The sequence below is a fragment of the Homalodisca vitripennis genome, unplaced genomic scaffold (genome assembly GCF_021130785.1).
Source record: "Homalodisca vitripennis isolate AUS2020 unplaced genomic scaffold, UT_GWSS_2.1 ScUCBcl_59;HRSCAF=872, whole genome shotgun sequence".
NCBI classification, from domain to species: domain Eukaryota; kingdom Metazoa; phylum Arthropoda; class Insecta; order Hemiptera; family Cicadellidae; genus Homalodisca; species Homalodisca vitripennis.
The window spans coordinates 126,245-151,779 of NW_025776184.1; the positions used below are offsets into that span (position 1 = coordinate 126,245).

General features: G+C 31.8%; 1 protein-coding gene across 1 annotated transcript in view; it reads left to right on the forward strand.

Moving 5' to 3' along the window:
• The window catches only part of LOC124370227 (uncharacterized protein DDB_G0290685-like), a 146,845-nt gene that overhangs the window by 100,198 nt on the left and 21,112 nt on the right, over nucleotides 1-25,535 (forward strand). The window lies entirely within an intron of this gene.

The window sequence follows — 25,535 nt, forward strand, 5'->3', positions numbered from 1 at the left end:
CTTTATAATAAAAAAGTTTCAGATTGTTGCAGTTTTTAATTTCAAAAGGAAGATTATTGAAAACATTTCGACCTGTATAATCATAGGATCGTCTAAAATCTTCTTTATTAACTTTAGGCAAACGAAAATGTATATTTGCTGCATAACTTGCACTGCTCATAAGATCATCTATATAATAATTTCTACTTCTAATATAAAAAATTCGTAACACTTTAAATACGTATAGATGTTGCACAGGCAGTAATTTTAAAACAGAGTACAGCGGGAATGAAGTTCTTCTTCAATTTTGTTCCAATATTATTAATACGTATAATGTGATTCTGCGTTACTCTTAACCTGTTAATTACATATTTGGGAGAACTTCCATAGCACCCAATACCATATTGGATTTTTGACTGAATTAATGCTAAATATAATGTTTTTAAAAGAGACTGTTCGCAAAAATTAAAAAAAAAATTTCATATGGAAAGTTGTGTAAATCCGAAATATGTTCTTTCCAGTTAAATTGAACTAACTCCAAAGTTCTTATTGTAATTTTGGTAGTTTTGTCTGGAAGCATCATTAACGAAAGATCTGCGTGTTCTTGAGCCTGTACTAACTGGATTTATATTTCTATGGTATTGTTTTTCACCATGTTAATAACATAATTAAATATCAAATTGTATTTGTTACAATTAGTTTTATGATTTAGGATATTTTTATTTCTGGGAAATTTATTTCTCATTGGTATTTGTATTTTTTGTTTGGAAGTATCTTTGTTTGGATATATTTTTAAGTATAAATTATTCTGTTAAGACTGAAGGAATACGAATAGAGATTAGAACCAATAACAAGGAGCCAGTTAACACTGGGAAATGCACAATTAGTATGAATGCTTAAAAAAAAGATTTAATGGTCCTAAATTAATGATACGTTTCCTACAGTTAAATTCTTTTTCAATGAATGCCCTGCATCATTAATAAAGCCTAATTATCAGATCTAAAGAGGCGTATATTACACCATGTGTCGCGTAGCCTGTTTTTGTTTATCGGTTTTGTTGCATAGAAAATGTCAAGTCTAAAGAGGATTCCATTCTCCAAATATCCTGTAGACAGACTTTTTATAGATCATGCACAAAAGAAACGTTACTGCCACCTCGCAGACAAAACGAAATTGTACCAGTATACAATTTGTTTCACAAAATTTTAAAATTGTTCCCGAAATTACGGCACTGGTGACCTATAAGTTTTAATGATATATTTGTACTTATTCCAGGGAAATATTTAAATTCAAAACTTTTGTGTCAGAATGGTAGAGGAACATAAATTATAACAGATATATTGGTACTACAGTTAGGTAAGTATTACACCAGCACAATAACAATGAGAGGAGGCAATAGCAATATGTAAGGCAATGCACTTCCGGTATATATTTTTCATTTTGCGAATTCATTGCAAAGCCTACACTTTATCAGCTTTAAAGTGTAGGCTAGTAAATGTTGAACAACAGTTAGCTAAAAAACTTGCTACCTACATGAACCTAGAACAGCTTAAAGTGTTAGAAGCCAGTTTAAAGGAATCATTAGAACAAGATGAGGCTATGGAACAGGCAATGAAAGAACAAATAGGCCCTATTTCTGTACAACCACCAACTATATCACAGCCTACTGCCAGTACCCTCTTTGCCTGTAATGCCTAATGATAATGCAAACTATGATTGTATTAGTCAACCTATGTCTAGATTAAATATGTTTAATAAGTTAAACAACCCTGTAGAATGTTATTTACAAAATTTTATAGTAACAAATGGCTTAGTAGTACCTGAGCTAATAAACTTTTTGAAAACTTTGTTAAAACTAAAATGTGAAACTAGCCTATCAGAAAATGAAATTTTAGCATTGTTACCATGTTATGCAAAAGGTCCACTTTTAGCCAAAATAATACAGTGTAAGTCTGTCATGCCAAATGTCAACTATCTACACAGGGAATTAATTAGTGCTTTTATCCCTGTAGGCCTAATTGAAAGACTGAGATTAGATTTAGTTTATAGGCCACAAAGGTTTGATGAGCCACTGTATGAATACATCTATGACATCAAAGAGCTCAGTCAAGTTTTATTGTGTAACATAAGTGAACAGGACTTGGTAACTTGTATAAAAAGAGGTATTAAGCCTACAGATAGAAATAAGTTAATTTTTGAAAACAATCCCATTTGTTTTACAGATTTGGAAAATGTGTGTATAGCTAGTAACAATATAACCTTTAATGATAACTTAAGGGACAATTTAAGTCAGACATATGTTAACAACATGTATCCACCACATGTTGAACTTAGAAAAAGTAGGCCTACTGTCAAAAACCCAAAGTTATGTTTCAATTGTAATAGGCCTGGTCACTTAGCAAAAAATTGTTTTAGGAATCCAAAAAACTAGTTGACAGGGGAGTGGTATTACACACAATACCTAATAATATCCCTCCCCGGTTTCATAAGTTTAAGAATAATAATTTTATAAATAGTAATACAGTAAGAAAAGAAAAAACACTATTTTATGAGAGTCTATGGTAAGGTAATTAAAAATTGGAGTAAATTAAACTATAGAAAACCTAATTTAAGACTAAATGTTAGACAGTGTAACAATATGCCTTTAATTGAAGCTATAGTGGGTAAAAATGTAAAAACAAACTGCTTATTAGATACTGGTGCTACAAGAGATATAATGAGTAAAGAATTTTATGATAGCCTATTGTTGAATAAAAATGTTTCTAAATTAATGAAGTCAGATGATAAAATGTTTGCTGCAAATAACACTGAAATAAAATGTTCTGGTTACTGTTATGCTAAAATAAAAATTTCTAAATTTTGTTGGAAAGTAAAATTTACTATATTGGATAACTTAAAATGGGACATTGTATTGGGAAACCCATTTATATCAAATAGCAAATTAATTTTAGATCTTGATGGAGATTCATGTTATTTTAAATTCAATTGTAATGAGAAAATAACTATTGTCAGACAATAGCCTTTTGAACATGAAGTAAACAGCATTGATGTAAAAATAGGGTGCACTAGAGCTGAGGCTGAGATACAAAACCTTATAGGGGATTTTCCAAATGTTTTTAATCCAAAATTAGGAGAGGCTCTAGATTTGGAAGTGAGATTAGTTCTAAATGACCCCACACCTGTAAATATTAGGCCTTATTTTATGAGCCCTCCTACTGTAAATAAGATGAAAACAATAATACAGGATTGGTTGGACCAAGGAATAATTGAACCCAGTACTTCAGCCTACTCCAGTCCAGCCTTTTTAACCAAAAAGGACAGACTTGTAGTCAATTATACCGAATTAAATAAAAAGTTACAGAAAATTGATTTTCCCATTGGTGATTTAAATAATTATTATCAACATCTTAGTGGAGCCAAATATTTTTCAATAATAGATTTAAGAAAAAGTTTTTTGCAATGTCCATTATCACCTGATAGTCAAGATCTTACCTCATTTAGCACTATATTTGGTAAATATAAATTTAAACGAGTACCCTTCGGTTTACATGTTGGTAGTGCTGTATTGTCCGCCTATCTGGATAAAGTCCTAGACAATATAAAATTTAAATATGTGATAAATGTTTGTGATGATATCTTAGTGTACAGTAAAGACCTTGATTCGCATTTAGTACATGTCAGAGAGATTGTAAATAGACTAAGCAAACATGGCTTAACGGCAAACCTAGAGAAAGCAAAGTTTTGTTTTGAGGAAATCTCATTTTTTGGGGAACTTAATAAAAAATAATACAGTAACTATAGATCCCGAGCGAACAAGGAGTATAAGAGAATTTATGCCGCCTAAGAACGCCAAGCAAATTTCACAGTTTTTAGGTATGATCAATTTCTTTTCAAAATTTATAAATAATTAGGCTATGCCGAATTATGTAATCCGTTAAATCGTTTAAGAAGGAAAAACGCTAAATTTGTTTGGACAAGTGAATGTCAAGATTCGTTTGTAAAGTTAAAAGAGGCTATAATGAATCCTCCTGTACTCCAGTTAGCCGATTTTTCAAAGCAATTTATAGTAATGACAGATGCTAGTGGAATAGCCGCAGGTGGTTGTTTGTTACAGGAAAGCGACCAAAATGAATTAATGCCAATAGCCTATTACTCTAGGAAATTTACTGATGCCGAATTAAAATATACTGTTTATGAAAAAGAAGCTTTGAGTGCACTAATTTGCATAGAAAAATGGCACGAATTTTTAGAAGTAAGAACCTTTAAATTAATAACTGATAACCAAGCTTTATCCTATGTCCTCAATCACAAAAGGAAGGTAGGAAGACTTGCCCGGTGGATCGAGAGGATTTTGAATTTGCCATTTGAGGTGGAATTTAAAAGTTCCACCGATAATGCGCTGGCAGATGCCCTATCACGTATGTTTGAGGGCGAGTCGACGGGAACAGCTGATCCGAGCCTCAGTGACTGCCGGAACGTTCCAGACCAGGATAAAAATAGATTATAGATTTCCTTCTGCCATTCAAACTCCTCCCGAAGGCAAACATATAAACGAACATCTAATGTAAAGCCTAAAATGCAGATAAATAATAAGTGCAATAACAAGGATAATTTGTGGTTGTTAATTAATGATTTGCCATTAGCGTTTAAAGATTTAGAAAAATATCAACTTCAAGATAAAGATACTCAGCAAATCATTCAATCTGTAAAAAGCAATAGTAACAATTTATGTTATTTAAAAAAAAAACAATTCCGATGTACAAAAGGAATGTAAAAAGTAAGAGTAAGATATTTTTGCCTGTACAGTTAATTGATTTAGTATATGAATTCTTCCACGGTTCTTTAATAGGAGGTCATTTAGGCATTGCTAGAACGCAAAGAAAAATTAATCAGTATTTTTATAGACCTGATTTAGACGAAATTATAAAGGCAAAAGTCAAAGAATGTAATGTTTGTAAAATGAGTAAAGTGTGCCATAGAAAATATGAAGGCGAATTAGTATCTGTGCCATTTAAGAACAATATGGATTGTTTATTCATAGATCTTTTGGGTCCCTTAGTGAGAACTAGAAACAGTAATGTATATTTACTTGTAGTTGAAGATGCCGCCAGTAAATTTCTATGGCTAATCCCTTTGAGGGAATGTAAGAGTGCTGAAATATGTAATAAATTAGACTGCATTATTTTTAACAAATTTTCTGTACCTAAAATAATAGTGTCAGACAATGCCGCATATTTTACATCACTGCATTTTAAGAAGTTCTTATTTAAGAATTTTATTGAACACCGTAGACTAGCGCCTTACAGCGCTAATGGAAATCAATCAGAAAGGCATATTAGAAACATATCTACATTATTACGTAGTTTCTATCACAACTGTCATAGTAATTGGGATAATGACCTAGGCTATATACAATTAAGTTTAAACACCGCCCATAATGAAAGCACTGGTTTTGCTGCCTTTGATTTAATGTTTAATCATTCCTGTAATAATGCTTGATCTAATTTATGGAAACTAAATGATCTAATTGGTGAGAATTTGTCCAAGGAAACTGTTGTAAGCAATTTAAAGAGAGCTGTGGTCAATGTAAAAAGGAGTATAGCACATAACAGTAATAGACAAAAGTACTCAGAGCAAAATGTAAAAACATCCCTTTAAGTTGCATTCCTTAGTATGGATAAGAACCCACTATTTAAGCAATAAGGTAGAAAAGTTTTGTGCAAAATTAGCACCAAAATATGTAGGAATTTATAGAATTTTATATTTTTTAAGCCCTGAAACTTGTATTGTACAACACACTGAAAATGTTTTGAATGTAAAAAAAGTTCATATTGTAGATCTAAAACCAAATTAAGACCTGTTCTGTATAAAAAAAACAAACTTTGTAGCATCCCTAGCTTAAGGAACCACTTGCTGCCAAATTTAAAAGATAAGATAAAATCCAGGAAGTTAATTGTTTGGTGAATTCTTAACGAATGTTTCAATGGAAATAAAATATAGAAAAAGAGTTTGTAGATAGACTTTATATAAAGAAATGAGACAGAGTTGATACTGTTTGTAATATAGGAAACAAATATGAAAAGTTGTGTCTGTCTTTTGTATGTATGTCAAAATATTGAAGTTTGGATTTTGTAGATATATTTGAAGTGTTAAAATTCATGTAGATGTAAGATGTATAGGATGTTGTATGTAAATATGTATATTAAGAGTGATGAGTATTAATAAGGAAAGTGAAACTTAGCTTCTCGTGAGGGGACGTTTCATTCCAAAGTATTCGATCCATATTGGTAACTTGTCCGCAAGTCTCAGGGTATTTAATGGCAAAGCATTATACACAAAACACTGGTATGAATGCAGAAAAGAAGTATGAATGTGGCGCCTATATAACAAAACACTACACTACATTTGCTCACGATTAAATCGCCTTAAATGCCCTTATTCTTGCAACGACCCGCAAATTCTAAAACGCTGCAACGTGCACTGCATGAAAATAGTTTGCCTATATTGATTTTCTATTTTTGGTCCCTAAGCGAGCAGTCATAGAACTGCATTGGCATGCGATCTAGCGGATTTCATAGGAAACTTTTGAAACCCCGCGCTATCGTATTGTTATGGTTGAATTTGAATTTATGTAATGAATAAAAGGTTGAATTAAGTTTGTTATTTAGAATGTGTTTAAAGTAAAGCGACTAATTAGGTTGCGAAATCAAAACAGGGGGGATATTCTGTACCATAAATTAGTTAATTAAATTTCATACAATGTAAATTTCGCAACCTAATCAGCCAGTATAATATAATATTATTTTACATCCAATGTTCCGGAACTAAATTATTGGGCGGAGTAACTACCTAATTGGCACGCGTATGAATTTTTTTTCTTCTAACCCTTTGTAGCAGCCCAACCACGTAACCGATCAGACCTCGCGCGCTTTGTCCGTAAGTAAAATTTATCTTTTCGTATTATTAAATTAGCCCTATGATGCCAAACGTATAAAATGAATGTAACGTAAAGTAAAGATGTGAATAGTAAAGTAACTTACCCTTGAAGATCTTTTATTTGCTTGATGGAGATAGATAAAAGGTTGTGACGTCGTCCTTATGGCGACGAGCACGTTGTTATAAATAGTAATTTGTATCATTAAATGGCTAATACCGTCGCGAATTTGTTTTAGGCGAGTTTACGTAGCTGATGTACCTTACGTGTTGTTTGAATAGATGGCTACCACTTCCCAACTCTACTCCTCTTCTAGAAATAACCGTTTTTAGACTACAGCTTCAATGTCTCGTGCCAAGACGCCGATACCCGGGTTGTGAGTCTACCTATTGTGAAGGGAAGTGAAATATTATTGTTTTGTAAAGTAAAACGTCGTACGCATAATTCAATAGAACATTGGATATTTTAGGCCCACCTAGAAGATATACTTTTAGTTATTATATTCTAATTGGCAGCAACGTGGCAGTACATAACTTTTCCTTTACCATCTAAAAGTGGTGCTTTTAAGTTTTCGTAATTAAACTGAACTTATAAGTAAACTTTGTATTTCTAGTATTTATTACTACGACCTCAGAAGTCACCACCCCCATGTGTTATCGTCATACGGTACAAGTAGGTGACCTTTTTAATTTTTGTGTCTACTATAATCAAACAAACTTCAGCACACAAATTGATAGTATATTATTGTATATTTGATGGAATATTAACAGCGGTTTCATTTTCTTTTTAGAGTATGATACTAAGGAAAAATCGTGTTTTCTCTCCGAGCGCTTTTTCTCTAGAAAGTGGATTCTGCTCAGTTAGCGTGCCCCAAAAAGACCTGTCAACACCAGAGTGTGTCGGCTCTTGGGCTGGAACATCGCCAGTCACCACTGTTGCCAACATAAAACTTGGTGGTAAAATTGACACTAGATGAACACAAAAGTATGTTTATTAAAAGGTTGAATTGAATGCAAACAAATAAATAAATAAATAAATAAATAAATAAATAAATATATATATATATATATATATATAAACTGTTAATCTTTACTATGAACGTTACTGTTTAACGTTATTCGCACCATAGTATTTGAAACATTTTTGGAACAATAGACGTGTAATTTATACATTGAATAATGTAACCCTTAATAGATCAGATTTTAAAGTTTAAATACAGACTACATTGTAATCTAAGTATACTGCATACTACTGTGGCCATATGAATACACAGGGTTGTTAGGGGTTTTGGGAAGATTTATATTTAACACAAAGTCAGTTAGTGCTGTTCTCTTTTGCTAATCTTACAGTTTAACGAAAATGTAACCTATTACTTATAAAAATTGCTCTTTCATCCCTTTATCTAATTTCCTTGCAGTTAAATATTAATACATCTTATCAGCGAAGTGATAATCCTATTTATTTCTTACATAGTACGAACTTAAAATCCTAAAAACAAATATTAATATGGAATTCTATGTGTAGGTCAGGTATTATTAAAATTCCGTTATATTATTCACACTCTGATTTTCATATTAAAACTGTTGATTATAATAACTATATTTTATTTAGCATTCATGTGGCAAGTTGTACTTATCTTAAAAGTAATCTATTTGGATTATTCTTAAGTGGTCTCATTACAAATTTCTATCACTGACTTCAGAAAGACTTTTGTACCTTTTTAAGAATTTCCGATTTGTGCAACAATATGAGATTTCATAATATTTCAAACTGCACGGATTGTAGTAATTCTGACATTTCTCATACTTATTTGGTACTAAGATATATCGGTGACAATTCACTGTGGCTGGGTTAACAGTTCATGCTTCGGTATTTTCAGGCAAGATTAAGTGTCTCGATGACTACCAAATGGATTCCTCGATATTGCAGTACACAGATCCTCGATACATATCTACTATCGATACATATTATACATACCTATATAACGTCCATGACGATAGCTAAGCCGTTTGTTTCAAGTATTTTATATTAAGTACCTCTATGTTTGTTTAAAAAATATTTATATTGATAGTAATGTCTTTCATTATTCATATTTAAATAATAACTTTTCTTAGTACACTCGTATATTTAATTAGGGCGCATTTCACTATACAAATCTTTTAAAATGTTAACGAGGGTGACCACAGTAGCTGATGTTTAATATTAGAATGATTTATACTGTGTATTAAGTAATCGGCAGTAAGTTGGTTAGTTGATTGAGAGTAACTGACTGAGCAACATACGCGTATGTGGTCTAGTAAACTACTTTCATAAATAGCTTTCAAATTTTAAATACAACAAAAACTTTAGAAAGATTAACAATGGAACTTTAGAAGCCCCTGGGGCAAAGCCTGAAGATTATTAGTTGGTTATTAATAGTATCTGAGAACCTATAACATCCATTGTTGTGCTGTTATATGTTAATACTTTTAACGTTGTGGTTTCCAGTTATCTACTATAACGTATGATCGGGTCAGGGATATTTTATAGAAATATATAACCCTAAGACACCGGATAGAACAGTCGAGAGGGGTAAAATTCAGGGTTCGAGAGGGAGAGGTAGTTTCGAAGTTCAGCTCAGACCCGAATTTATGTAAAACCAAAAGCCGAAGCAAATACAGCACCGATGATCAGCGGATCAACATGCTTTCATCATCGCAGACTCGGAAACGAAAGGGAATAAAGGCAAGGCGTAGGCATTTGTTTTAGGATGACTGTTCCACTACCTAAACGTTCCCTAATACGACAGTTGCTAGTTCAACTGAAGCTCGAAAACGAGGAACGCTGGTGTCAACGTACGTCAAGCGACCCAGCGGCCTCGAAAAGAAACTATAACCAAATAAAAACTAAGTGCGAACACTAGTTCTCTAGTATTCACGCCTAGCTCGACTCGAGCTCGAAAGTAAGGAACGCTGGTGCCAACGTACGTCAAGCGACCCAGCGGCCTCGAAACGAAACGATAAGCTAAATAAAGATTAAATGCGAACACTAGTTCGCTCGTATTCACGCCTAGCTCGACTCGAGCTCGAAAGTAAGGAACGCTGGTGCCAACGTACGTCAAGCGACCCAGCGGCCTCAAAAAGAAACGATAACCAAATAAAAACTAAATGCGAACACTAGTTCTCTAGTATTCACGCCTAGCTCGACTCGAGCTCGAAAGTAAGGAACGCTGGTGCCAACGTACGTCAAGCGACCCAGCGGCCTCGAAAAGAAACGATAAACTAAATAAAACTAAATTAAATCACGCCTAGCCCGAAGCTCAGGAACGCTGGTGCCAACGTACGTCAAGCAACCCAGCGGCCTCGAAACGAAAAGATAAACTAAATTAAATCACGCCTAGCCCAAACTAAGGAACGCTAGTGCCAACGTACGTCAAGCAACCCAGCGGCCTCGAAAGGAAACGATAAACTAAATAAAACTAAATTTAAATTAAATTCAAACTCCTCGTTACTAGTAATAGAATCTAATTCTATTCGTACTGATTTATTATCTTGCTATACTTTATATCTTAAATAATATTCTATTAGCAGCTTAAGTACGTAATGTCATGTACTTATCATATCGTTAGTGACTGGGCAAGTGCAGGTAAAAACGTGTTTTGGCAGATAAATAAGTACCTACTACGGCTAGGACTTAGTTGCACCTTATCGTGTCGTATATGGGGGCGGCGACTCCGACTCGGCGACGACTCCGACTGAGAGACACCGACCGAGAGAGCGAGGCAGCCAGGCACAGCGTACTTACGTACTGTAGTACCTGAGCCGTCCGCTGTAAGGCGCTTCAGCCCTTGGAGCGAACTCCGGCGGATTTATCCTGAAACTCCGGGTCTTACCTGGTCGAGCCGGACACCGCCAGCTGACGTCTCCCACGATGGTGTTGAGCTACTGGACTATAATTATTGTAGGTGGAAGAAATAAATATCATAACATGTCATAAAAAATAAAAGTATTCTCCTCTCCAAAAATGAAAAAATGCCTTATTTAAGCCCCCTGAAAAAAATGACATGTTACACTACATAGAAATATAACGAAAACTATAAATGAGTATTATAAATAGATCATAAAAAATTATTAAATATGCTGTGAAAGAGTAAACCTTTACACTAATACATCATACCCAATAATACTAAAAGGATTTATTTAATAAATGTTAAGATTTAAATGGATTACAATTCTAATTTAAAGATTTACCATTGTAACGCTATATGTGATTTACTATATGTAACGAAATTAGCTTTACCGAACAAAATTTCTGCCACAAAAAACCCATATGGATGCATGGTCTATTATCTGGTCCTATAATGCGTGGGCCGGAGAAATTTCTCTTTGACCCTCCACACAGTATTTGACCCTACAGAAAGCCTGAAAACATAGACTAGAAATTTTGCATGAAGCTTCATTCTATACAAGGAACATCGATTTTAATGATGGTACATCTCATTACGTGGAACTTGACTGAGCGTTAGTGAATATTTTTACATCGTTCTTATGAGTAACCATCATGATAACTTCAAAAATCATAGAACAAACAAAATTTGTAAACAGACTGAGCTCGTTCATGATGACATTGTGACATGTGATATTTGGTGGATTTATCACGTAAAGACTTTAGTGTCATTTATCAAATGTATTAGTTTATTTACATGTAGATGATAATGGTACATGCCCCGTTCATGGGCCATTGGCGAGCGTTATCAAAGTCTATAATTCAGAGTGATTTCGATGATTTGAGCACTAAACTGAACGTCTGTCTACTTTGTCCCTTAATTCTTAACAGGCTAAATAATTCCTCCCTTGTCTCTTTGTTTTTTTGCAAGATACATCAATAAAGAATAAACAATGGACTGGGAATTTTGCATTTTACGTCATTTATACATAGGTAAATTCGCGCTTAATGAAGGATATGTGGTTGAACTATTACGTAGTATAGATATCCCCAGAATATATCTAGAAAAATTTTCATCTGCAGACTTCAAATTATGAATTTAACTTCATTTCTATATAAACAAGAATTACTTTGACGAAAGTCATATATATCTATGTGATTTGACTGAGTGTATAAGTGTCACTCGACAGGCCTGCAGATTTTTTCACCTGTCTGCCTGCATTTTGTAACTTCTTTTTTCTGTTTACCTGTCACGCTTCTCTCCACAGAACATTTCACGAATAAAGAGACTTGAGCGAAGTTTCTTATTATAGATATAATCTATCTAGATGTGAAATATATCTAGTAACTGTGGAGGAACATTATATTAAACTGTTCAATTCCAATTACACCATACTGATCCTCTAGACACCTAAAACCGACATTGTAATTCAAGCAATCAGACGTCGCTTGTCATCCAAATCAAGCTTTGCTATGGAACCAATTATTAACATGTAACTAACTGTATTCTGTTGTAGGTAAGAACATTGCTACCAAATTTTATCCTGTTATAATTAGGCGCCGGTTTAATGAAGAAAACATATTTATTTATGTCTGTCTGTAAGACATTGGAATTAGAAAAATAAAAAAATAAAGAAAACAATTCTAAATGTAGTACTTTTGGCGCGGTCTATCACCTTTCACGGATGATCCTATATAAATGGTAGCTGCTCTATAACGTCTCATTCATATCCCACCCTTAATAAATACACTAGTTATTTGATAAAATGTATTATAAATCCATTAATATACGATAGTAATATATGTGGAATAATAAATTCAATATCCCTATTTATATTGTAAGTATATAATATAGTAATACAAGTTATAATGTTATATTTAAATTATATGTTTTATAATATCTTATCATTCCTAAGACGCCTTATTTTACCTGATATCAAAAAATACTAAAAAGCCCAATATTAATTGAATCTTGATTAAACTAAGGTTACTATTTTCCAAAACACCACCCCTTACCAACAATAGTTAAAGGAAGTTCAAAGTGACCTGAGAAAACCATTATGCGATAAACCAGCGCCTTCCCATTGTGGAGGAAAATTAAATAATTAAATATTTCCTGATTTCCACTAGCAGTGGCAGAGGATGATTTGTGTTAGCTCCATTGTGTAGGTATTATTCTCAAGAAATTTCCTTAATAACAGAAACTAGAATAAGATAAATTTGTGTTCTTACTTATCTACAGTACCTTTGTTACCACTTTCCAACATCAAGACATGTTTATGGCAATAATGATATTATTAATGAGACCGGTTATTCACCAATCAAACTTTTAAATTTATGACTAAAATATTCAAATTGTATAAAGTGAACATTATAGTGTTATACATTATAACATTATAACTTTATTTTATCGGCATTATTGCAGACTTAAAAATCTTTTCTCTAAATACATTTAAATTCTTAAATTGAATTAGAATTTTTACAATGAACTTAATTTAAATGTATTCTTGTGATGGACTTTAGTCTTAATTCCAGCTTGATAGACAACAGCCTGAACATTTCTCGGTCTTTTTTATTCATAAAATTTATTAAGAAATTAGACCGCACATTTCTGTAGTCCCGTATTCACTTAATCTCTTCATTTATTTAAACATTTTGAACGTTTAAATGACAATGAAAAATGACTGTATTTTTAACATAGTGTCAAAAAGAGCGAGTCTACAATTAATAACCCTAACATAGTAATGAAATTTCTTAATTCTTGTAAAACTACTAGATATTTAGAAAATATTAAAATGAGTATGTACTCGTAAGAGAGAACTTTTATCATAAAAATATTTATAAAAATAACTCATTCATACACAAATTTATTACCTATTCGTTATTCTCCAAGATCTACCACAACCAACTATAATATTTTGTAACCTTAAGAAATAAATTAGCCCTTTACTCACTCTAACCAGAATCTAACTGGTGGCTTCTTTAATCTTAAGTTACAATAATTTAGCAATAACCCTTGCTTAATTGTATCCTGTACAAAATTAAAAGCAACATTCAGCCAATTTAAAGTGTAAATATGGTGCTTACATTGTATAACACCAATCTTGAGTTGAAAGTAGTTCTAATGCTTTACTGTTGGCATTTAATCTTCGACCTTTATACCGATCATTCCTGGACATATTAAAGTGATATGAACGCATATTTTTGAATAGCTTAATGACCCAGGATGCTTTTTTCTTTACAGATAATAATAATAATAATACTGAGGGTGTTCAGTTTCAATAATGAGATTTTTTCTGATCTTTGTTTGAGCCCAAAGTTTTGCTCTGTGAGAACATTCAACTCTTTTTGTCACTTTTTATGGTTGGATTGAACATTGAGTTATTGTCATGTTTATGTAATGTTCAGAGAAGGCTTTTCAAGAGGGAGTTCATGTATTAACAGTTCACAAATTTAATAATTGTTTGACCTTTCAGGATTTTAATACTTATAATAACACAGTTCATAGATAAGATAATTTTATTTTTTATTAGGTTTCACAAAGAAAAAGGTATTAAAATTGTCTTTCAAATGTGCCAAAGTAAATTAAACCAGAATAATTTGAACTCTTCGCCAGCAAAATAATAAAATCCAAAATCCTTGATACTTAAGTTCAATATATTTTATAATTTTAGATCGCAGACATACAAAAACGGGATTTACTATAAAAGATTAGATTGCGCAGGTTAAAAAATTTGTCTACTGTTAATCTGGAGAATGTCTTTAGTGGTGAAAGTAATTGCATTTGCTGCTTCAGACTTTATTTATTCAATTCTATTATATATATAAATATATAAATAATGGAAAGACTGATCACCTTTTTTTTTTTTTTTTTTTATTCTGTCCTTCCTCATGGGTCACTGGTGTGTGCAAGAATCTTATCAAACAGAATAAGGAGAGAGTCGATCAGTACAAGGTCGATGATACTGATAAGAAGTCCAACAGTCTCAGACAGGATTTGAATCTGCGCTATCTCCTACTCAGACCCAAAGCCCAACGTCTTAGACTTTTTAAAATATTGTGCGCAGTATAATATTCTTTCATTATTATATACTTAATAATAATAATAATTTAATTGGAAACACAAATTATTTTTTATGACAGTTAAAAGTTGCGATTTTTAGTATTTTGCCATCATGTTCCAATATGGTGGCTAACTGTAAGAATTCTTATGGGACATTCCATTATTTTGCAACGTCAATAAAAAAATACAGTATTTTGAAACTACATAACTAGAATTAAATTGTTTTCATATTATATAGCCCTGAACTGAGCACAAATAATAACATTAACCTTCGTCAAACAGTGATCATGTTCAATATTCATGTGTAATAGGCCTATACAATGTTGTTTTCTCGTATTATTTGTTTATGTATTGTGTTTGTACTGTGTTCGTCAATCTTGATCTATAACCACTCCAGATAGATAATACTCACTTTTAACATCTATTGACACCGATACCAGAAAATGACTTATTAACAGTCGCAACTATAGTAGTTTATAATTGCGACTACAGTTTGAACTGGAAAAAATGTAGGTCATTATTGTTTATATATATATATATATATATATATATATATATATATATATATATATATATATATATATAAATTAAATCAAATTAAAATAGTCGAACCCTTATTATATAATACCTTCAAAATAAATACAATGTACTATGTAATGACATAAGAAGTATTGTTGTAATCTGTATTTTGAAGTAGAGGGATATGCTGCTATTAGTTAAAACATTGCATACATTTTTCATTAACCCATTTAGTAGAATAACCAACCTAGACCAAATTTTTGAAAATTAAAATTTTATATAAATAATTGTAACAAAAACGCGAAGCAGCTAGTGAACGTGTTTTAGAGACTGGATCTGATTGAGCAAATTTGTTATATAAATAATTGTTATATTATTGCAAAGCTTGTTTTGACTGATGAGATAAATCTTGTAATGTTCCACAGTATGGTTTATATCGGATTGTAGGATCTCTGGGGATCTGCGTGAAACTGACATAAAAGCTATAAAGCGAGGTCTAACACGTAGTAGGAAGGCAATGCTGACAATCGTGGTAACCACAACAAAGCCTGGAACTCGCATCAGTTTGGCCTAATGCTTTGTGATAATCCATGCGGTATGCTCGGAGTTCAAACTCTTACACAGTTTATCTTGCCGTGTTTATTCTATTTTAAATAAAATAAAATAAGCAATTTTGAAAAGAATGTCTCATTTTATATATCTATACCTGTATACCAATAATAATTTGTATACCAATCAAGTAAAATATTACGTTATATATGGAGATTCTTAAAAAAAGGAAAAATTTACTAAAGATTTATTGTAGTATTGTAAAATAATAACACATGTTTATGTAAATTCATTGTGTCAATATTTTTGTGGTGAATTCTAGCTTATTTTTCATAAAAACCCACTTATGTTTATTAAGTGCAGTGAACTACAAATGGTTAATATATTTTTTTTAGAACCACAGTTTTAGAAACTATCTGGGGTAAACTGATTTATTTACTGTTTAAAACACTAGTGAGAATATAGATTTTCTTCAAATATAAAGAATAAACAAATGAATGTTCCTGTTTGTAAAAATTAAATTTCATTTAAAATTGTACAAAGTTAAATTTTAAAATCAGTGTAGTTTTATCAAGTTAAAAAAAGTTTTAATTGTAAATATACAGTAAAATAGTTCTGTTAGTTATAATTACCTGTACTTAGTTTACTTGCGGTAATAAGCAGGATGTTAGGATGCCACTCAGGATGTTACTCTTAATATCTCAAGACACATCATCTTAACGACTTGTATGCTGAAGAGGTAATTGTGAGGAACAACAACAACAGCGACGGATGTTATAAAGGTGAAGTCTCGCTGTCAGTGTCAGCCTCAGCTAAATACACTGACAACTTGTCATACTGTCCTAATATAATACTCACTTGTAGTTTTAATAAAATTTATGTTTAACTTATAGAAGTATTTATATAGGTAAATTTGCAATAACTGAAGGAGTAAAATCAAACGAACTTGGCACTATCATGAATCAACAAACCTTTATATGTACTTCATTGGCAAAAACACTGGGTTATCATTATCTCATAAAAAAATTCACTAATGTAAGGAAATATCTGTGAGAAATACCATATAATGTACAGATTGATATGCTTAAGATCCGGTGGGGTCGAAAATGGTCGTTGATCATTTTAATTCGTTAATTCTGGCCGTGACATCAACATATCGGAGTATTATACCTCTCAATTGACACACATCATAAAGATTTTTTTTGGAATGACCGTCTTTATAGCAGGATTTACATATTTACTCATTGTGTATCAATCTATAATATGTTACAATATCCCTTGTGCCATGGTTTGCAATTAATAAATTAGCTCTTTCCTTGGGGTTAACGTACAATTTTAAATATTGAAGTCCTTATACTGCTTATGGAAATCACTCTGATGTTATATGATTGAGTCCTAGGAATTTTACCAAACATAAGTAGGCGTATATGATATACATATAATTTCAAAGTTGATGGTTAAGTGGTTTATAGTGTAACCTAACTTATTGATCTTGTTTTCAAAAATGCCTTGTTGTAATAAATTACATTTTTTACACCACATGTAAGTATTCCCTTTTTTCTTGGTAAAAAAACTACAAATAAATAGATTCTATTTTGGACAAAAAGAGTTTAATTTTAGCCCTTATCATACACCTCTAGTCTAAGATATTACCAGTGCCATAGCATAGCACATGTTGTGGCATGCACTTAAAATCTAGACCGAGCAAATGTTCCAGATATTGCTTTACTTGAGTCTAAAATGAAGCGCTGCTGTCTAGCCATTGACAGAATTTTAGGTTCTGCTTGAAGATGTTTAAGTACTATACCTTCCGTTGACTTGGTTTCTTACAAAAATATTTGGGTATAAGCATCTTCCTTCAGTCTAAAAGAGATAAAGAAGACCTTGGAAAATATTTCAATAATATACAATCAGTTTTAGATTAACTATATATAAAGAGGATGATTTAAAGGTCTTTTGTCATATTATAAGAAAATTGCATGTCACTGATTCAAACGATACCAATTGTATTTCGGAGAATTGACAAGGAAAAGAAAATTCAAAAAATACTTTAATTGTAAGAAAGGACGAGAAAAATATTTCATACGAGAAGAGACGTCTCTCTTTCTCTAAGAGAAAATAAGATATTTCTGTTAAGTATATAAAACTTGATACACAGGCTTGGTAGTACACTGAACAGAGTCGAAAAAACCATTTCAGGCTAAAAATTACCAAAAAATTACTGGCTAGTTGATAATTGTCTGAGCAATGGGTCACTGTGTTAAGAAGCACGTCTAGCGCTCAAAATGTAACATTTCCTATCAATAATAAGGACACATATAATATAAAAATAAAAATACGAAAAAATTATATAGCATCGAACCATATGAGTTAGGTCTCAAATTAGTTTCACATAAACTTACAAAGCGAGTTTTTATTTAATTTATGTAATAAAATAAAAACGGGTGGATAATGGATTTCAATACAGTTTAATTTATGTCAATAAAGAAATTGGTTAAAGTTAACAGGTTAGCTTGGACAGGTTTAAGTAAGTTTGTATTTTTAATCTCACGACCCGTCTTGACTCCGGCAAGTAATTTCATTTGTTGCTCCGGACCTTAATTTCTTGGAAACTGTTGGCAATCTTCCCCTATCTTTTCATTAAACGAATAGCTTGCGTAAAAATAGGTATAATTTTATATCGGTGTAATACGCAAAGCACTATCAAGCGAAAAATACAGAAGGTTTTGGAGTAAAAATAATACTTATTCAGAGATTGGTTTATGTATGTTTTGTGTAGAGATACAGCCATATAAAATATTACCAGACTAAATTTTCACCCATTTTTAGAAAATAATAAACAACATATTTCTAATACAACACTCTACACAAGTCGTACATCAAAAAAATATGACTGCAATTTTACAGTAATTCTTTATAGTATTTAGGTGTAGTGTTCTTTATAGGTGTATTGTACAAGCACGAGTGTGTGTCATCACTACTTTAAATATTTTTCTATATAAATTGAAACTTTCTATATTAAACGACGAATAAAATATATATAATACGATTTCTTTATATATATATATATATATATATATATATATATATATATAAAGAATATATATATATATATATATACACACACACACGACGTAATATTAAAAGTTATCTACTCATATAAAGATATTAACTTTTCCAACGTTCATTTTGAGACGTCTATCAATATCGTCATTAAGAGAATTCATAGTTTTAAACTATGAAACATAGAATGAGAATTGGATTCTATACAATACAGGACGAATATAATTTGTCGCGAGTTTGCATTATTTCATTTACATGACAATGGCAATGCAACTTTTAATGTGAAGTGACAGGTAACAAATAAATAATTTTGTATTCATCATACTTTTTGGTTGAAGAAGACAAGTATTTTTTCTACATATCGTTTAGTGACGTTTTGGAAATAAATCAGTAACGATAAGTTTTGGGTAATTACTGGTTTGTAATTAGTAATACAAACCAGTGATGTAATACTAATACTAATTAATGATGATAAATTAGTACAAATAAATTAAAACAACTATTAAACAGATTTGTAGAGCAATCATTGTTTGAATTTACGACCGAATTAGTAATTGTAGGCGGAAGGACTAGAATCTCCGAAGGACCCAATAAGGCCAAATTAGTCTTCGTTATGTAGGTGGGCATTAAAACGGTTTCACATATGTGATGATAAAAGTAATTTCATCTCATTTAATTATTTCGTTGATTTTTAAAAGTATGATACGATCTTTAATTCACCCAACTAGACAGAACACAGATCAGTTCTCCCTTGTGACGTCATGGCATTCGGTTTATTAGTTAATAATTGCGTTTCACTGGTTAGTTCACTATATCAATTATAGCTTTTCGTAGGACAACAGTACAGAGTTTAGCTATTGGTTTGATATCTACATTACACTGTTTCAGTGATTAAGGTTCTGTAATTTTACGTTGAAATATCAACCACGCCACAAAATGCTACATTAACGAACCAAAGTTGACATAAATTGTAATTTTGTTTCCCCTACTTCGAAAATCGATGCAGTCTTTATATATATAAATTATATATATAAATTTAAAAAACTTTATTTAACATTATTTCATATTTACAGCCGCCAATAATACTGTTATACTAGTGACAGGATATAACCCATACAATGTTATAAACTGAGTCTTGGCAAAAGTGACAGCTCGGATGTTTTCTGTGTGTGAAAGGCGGTACTGTGCTATGCCCAGGCTCCCGTGGAGTGAACTCACGTCTCTCTCACTCGCTCCTTTGAGGTCCAAAATGATGAGTTTAAGCTCATATTTAAGGTTCACTAGAATCCCAAATACCATTTTTTCAAGCGCAGCGCTGCTGACAGTGGACGTGAAATATAGAACAATAGCAAAGCTATACCTGTCACTCAATATGCAAATTAATGTACTATTATCAGATATTGTGGTTGTTTTTCTTGAAACCTTGCTAATATCATGGAAAGAGACCTAAACCTCGCACGCAGTGGTGGTGGCGCAGCCCTAGCGTTGTACCTGAGAACTAACTGAACTAACCCTACACTTCTTCTAGTTCATACTAATTATTTATTTCCTATAATAATAATTCAGTCAACTGATTTCTCTAAATAAGCACTTTTGTCTCACTAGCTTTGCAATCTACAGGCACTTGTCCATTAAAGCTTCTAATCTCTCAATGCATATCACACAAAATGTGGCCATAGGACTGAGATAGGGATTCAGTTGATTTTTATAATCAAATGTCTACGGTTTCCATCGTATCCTATGAATGATCAATTTCTGAGATGTTCCAAAACTTTTGTCAAGGTGTCTTTACACTTGTACTGGCCTTCAATAAATACTTTTTATATAAACAACTTAACTCTACTTATTGTCTCCCGTTTGCGTCTTATAATTGTCCATACATATAAAATATTTTAACAGTGTAATTGTATGTTTTATTAAATTGGGTTGGGTTTTAAGTCTGTGTTAAGATCTTATTCAAGATTATTCATGGACTAAGAAGAAGAAGCGATTAAGGAATGTTAAGTGAATACGTATTCTGGTTATACAAAGGTTTTCTCGTGTATATATATATATATATATATATATATATATATATATATATATATATATATATATATACATACAGGGTGACAATTAAGTCTGGAACCTCTTTTTTAATTTTTGAACCACAATAGAAAGAAATACCAAAGTTCACAGGTGCTTACTGGTGATAGTAACGCACACATCTGCGCAATTACCGACCAGATAATCCCTTTGGGGGATGGTCCACAAGGAGTCAGACAAAATTCTTAAATAGCAGCATAGGTCTAGTTTGGTATCAAATTAAAGGTCTTACTTAGCAGAGTTCAATGCCGCAAACCGGACTTTAAAAGGTGGATTCATTCAGTAGTTATAGCTATTTGAATTTTAAAACAATTGAACAATGTAAATTATTAAGTATTAATTTACATTGTGTGGCATATGTGTGCGTTACTATCACCAGTAAGCACCTGTGAACTTTGGTATTTCTTTCTATTGTGGTTCAAAAATTAAAAAAGAGTTTCCAGACATAATTGTCACCCTGTATAATTTCCCTTCTTCCACAGGCGAAATTCTATAGCGTTAGAAATATTTGTTGTAATAAAGGCTACATTATAATTTTAGCCAAAATTAAGGAATAAAATTTAATGTGATTACTTCAAGGTAGGCATTATAAACAAAATTAATTACTTTTCCAGATTTTAATTAAAACTTTGTTTGACTTCTATACTTGACGGTAATGTTGAGTCCAAACGAGTTACAACTCTCCAAATAAAGTATTCTTTAAAGTTTTGAATAAGTATTACTTTGATAAATTATAAATTGAACTTTTTAATGCGCCATTAAATTATACTTTGTTTAGAATATTTTACTTAATTGCTTGTTACTAATTTTATCGTATAAACAGCTGGTAATTTTAATTATTCAATAATTAAGCTTAATTAATCTTTTAATTAAACTACGCATTTTTATTTAATAAGACAGCATGAACTTGATTTTTAGGTATTGCTATTTGTGAATGTCTACATATGGTAGTAATCGAACCGTATTAAAATACACATAAAAATAATAAATATAAAGAATTTCTTGTTCAATAAATAGCTAATACTGGAGGAATATTGTGGATAGATATGGAAAGAGCTTATAGTTATACTCTTATCAGGGAGGGACTGAGGAGATTCAGTCTCACTTACTGACATCAATTTTACAACAAAAGCAATGACAGATAGAGACATGAAATTTCGTACACACGTTTATCTTGCAACCTAGAGGAGAACTAAGGAAACATTTTTATCTCCGACATCAGGTCTCCAATATACCGGCCTTAAAGTTACGAAAATTGACATACGAAATGCTTTCATTTTATTACTTGAAAGATCTTGATAATGTAACCAACCATTCGAAATAAATATTAATGTACCAACACAACCATGTGTATAAAATTAATTTAACTTCCATTTTAAATCTTTATGAGTCAATAGTCTTGAAATCATAGTGTAAGCTTGATAGTAAAAACCCTTCTTACAACCTTTTCTGCAAAATCTGCTCAGATCAGAGTTAATGTAAATAAGAAAATTAATTTTACAGGTATTAAAACTGTGCATTACTTTACATATAATTTGATCTGCACATTTTACAAAATATAAGTAAGCAGCGCTTGATAAATACTGTAATGCTAGTGTCAAAGGCAAAAGTTATAACTAACTTTTACTACGGATTTAACGTGCATACTTCCTGCTGCTACAATATGACGTTAAAATTTCATATTTCAAACCAACATGGTTGCTTTAAGTGTACACATGTTATTATTTAACTGAAGGTTGAGTTAGTAAAGTCCCATTACTATTCTCTTGATTGATTGTAGAGGCATTACGATAGATAGCCTAAATGTACTAGCGGATACGTTGTTGACATTGAGTGTCATATTTTGGGCAACACATTCGTCTTTAAATAGAATTTTTCTCGATGTTTGAAGTTATACTTCTTAAAATAATATATTATATATGTGTATCTATTAAAAATTATTTAAATAAAGCCACAATCAAAAGCTTCCGTAGCACGTGTTCCATTACATTACATTTGTTCACAAATTTATTTATTCTGCTATTTTCTCATTGCTATTATGTTTACTGATAAGACTGAATATAAAACTATTCACTACGATCAGCTAAATATCATATAGTGACATGGACCTTAATCAAACTCAGTATTCGTTATATAGAAATGAAGTTTCATGAATAATTTCAAGTCTTTAAGTCAGTTCATTTTCGTAATATTATATGGACAGGCAAACAGAAGGACGGGTAGAATTAAATATTTCCAGCCCCGTGAGTGACAGGCTTCGGTAAAGCTTCGGCAATACAGTATTTATGTCTGAAGATAAATGCCTAAAATCCTCACACTCTTATTTAGGTATAGAAGAATATGAAAAAACAAACATGCCTTAATGCAGTGGAAGGAAACGGAGGGCTCAAATGGAGAACGAGAAATCTGTTGAAAATTTATTTAACACTGCAATTTATCAGTGAATTTACTTTGACTTTGTATCATGGATTTGATATAACTTTAAAAATAAGTTGCATATTATTTTCCAGATGTTAGGACAGAGAACTGGCAAATTGACAAGAGATCTGTTTAAAATCGAATTGGGTGTATTTTCTGACCACATTCAGGAACAGGCAATCGACATAAAATGCAGTTCTCATGCAAAGACGGAATTAAAAAACATGGGTGTTAAATATTTTTGGTTGAGTTATCTTCTTGTTTACCCGCAAGCTGTTTTGGGAACTGCAAAGCTGTTAATACAATTCTCACCCACACGCCCTCTGTAAGTCTGGATTTTCAACATAGGTGAAAATATTTTAAACCTATACAGCCAAAAATCGAGCAAAATTAAATTTCAAAAGTGATTTGCGATGTGCTTTGTCGCTAGTAAATCCAAGTATTTAAAAACTTTTAAAAGACAAACAGTGCTAACCTTCTCACAAACTTAGAAAGTGCCTGATGTAGTGGCGATATTTAACTTTTGTAGATTTGCTAAGAAAAATTAATTTTGTTCTATGTTTCATTGTTTTATTAAAATTAACTTACTGGTGGTAACAAGCTCAAGCAAAGACTACTCAAAAAGGTAATTGAGATAATATTAAACGTTTTATTGAAAAATCATCAAATATTTACTCTTGAAACTTGCAACTCTAAAATATACCCTAACCTACAAGTACAAATTTTAATATTACTTCTTGTTTTGAGCGCATAAGGTGATAATGTTAAAGGAGAGGTGTGACCAAATTTCAATGTTTCTGAGGGAGGCACAAAGCCTGAAAGAATTGATATCCCCTGCTATAATGGATCCTTCATTTTTATTAGTACTCTTTAACTCAGATAATAATGCGCTGCTTAGCATTAAAATGTGACACAACATTACGCCACAACAAACTACAGATAGTTAATGCTACAGTTTTATGCATCGCTTATGTTCATATAAACATTTAGATGTCTTTTGATTTTTAAGATATATCTAGATGTAAGAAATTTACCAGTTTTGGTCTACAGGAGGGGTGTGATGTGGCTTTCTTATTCGGAATGGGTAGAAAGAAGAAGTTCCTAAGCACCCCTGAAGTAAATTATCCTCATCCTTACAGCCCCGTTTTGTCCGTAATATGTCTGGAATGTTTAATCGGGAACTTCAGACTTATACTCATGGTCATGGTTATGTGTTCCAAGCATTTGATCAATAGCCCTTTTAATACCTCTACTTGTGTCTGTGGTGGTTTAATCAGAAGTAGGAATATAGAAAACTAAATATACCACAATGAATTATTCCTTTATTATTGTACTTTCAAACTCAGACAATCAGGCGTCGCTTGTCATGCAAATGAAGCCACTGTTACAGATCCAATTATAAACTGCAACGGTTTCACAGCGTTGAGTGACATTCATTGAGTTTAATTAATTTAAATTTCCTCACAAAACTTAATATACGTTCCGTTAGAATGTAAAGTTGTTCAGTATTTGAACGAATATGTAATTTAACTACCGATCACGTGAGAAGGATTTAGATTTAGTAGAGAAGAGGATTTAAGTATTGTTAGTATTTAAATATTTCTGATCCCTATGAGCGGTTGGTCTACATGAAAAGGCCTTATTTTGTATGTTGAGAGTACAAAGCAAGTGTGTTTTAAATATTTTTGATTTAGGCCATCGGAAAAAAATTAAAAAGAAGCATATAATTTTTTATAAGGGTTGCAACCTCATTGAAATCCCTAAAGATAGTCCATCCTCTAGAAAACGGATTTTTTCAATTTGTGATGAGCAAAGCGCGCGCGCGCGTGTGTATTGGGTGCGCGCGTGTGTGAAATGTTATCATTACAGGATATGAAGAAAATAGAAAACAAAAATTTACTTCTCTGGTGTTGTAACCTTAACTAAATCACTTTGTGTAATTGATCTTCATAAAATTCTTTGTGTTTTTCAATGTACGTTATACAGAACGTGTGTAAGGTA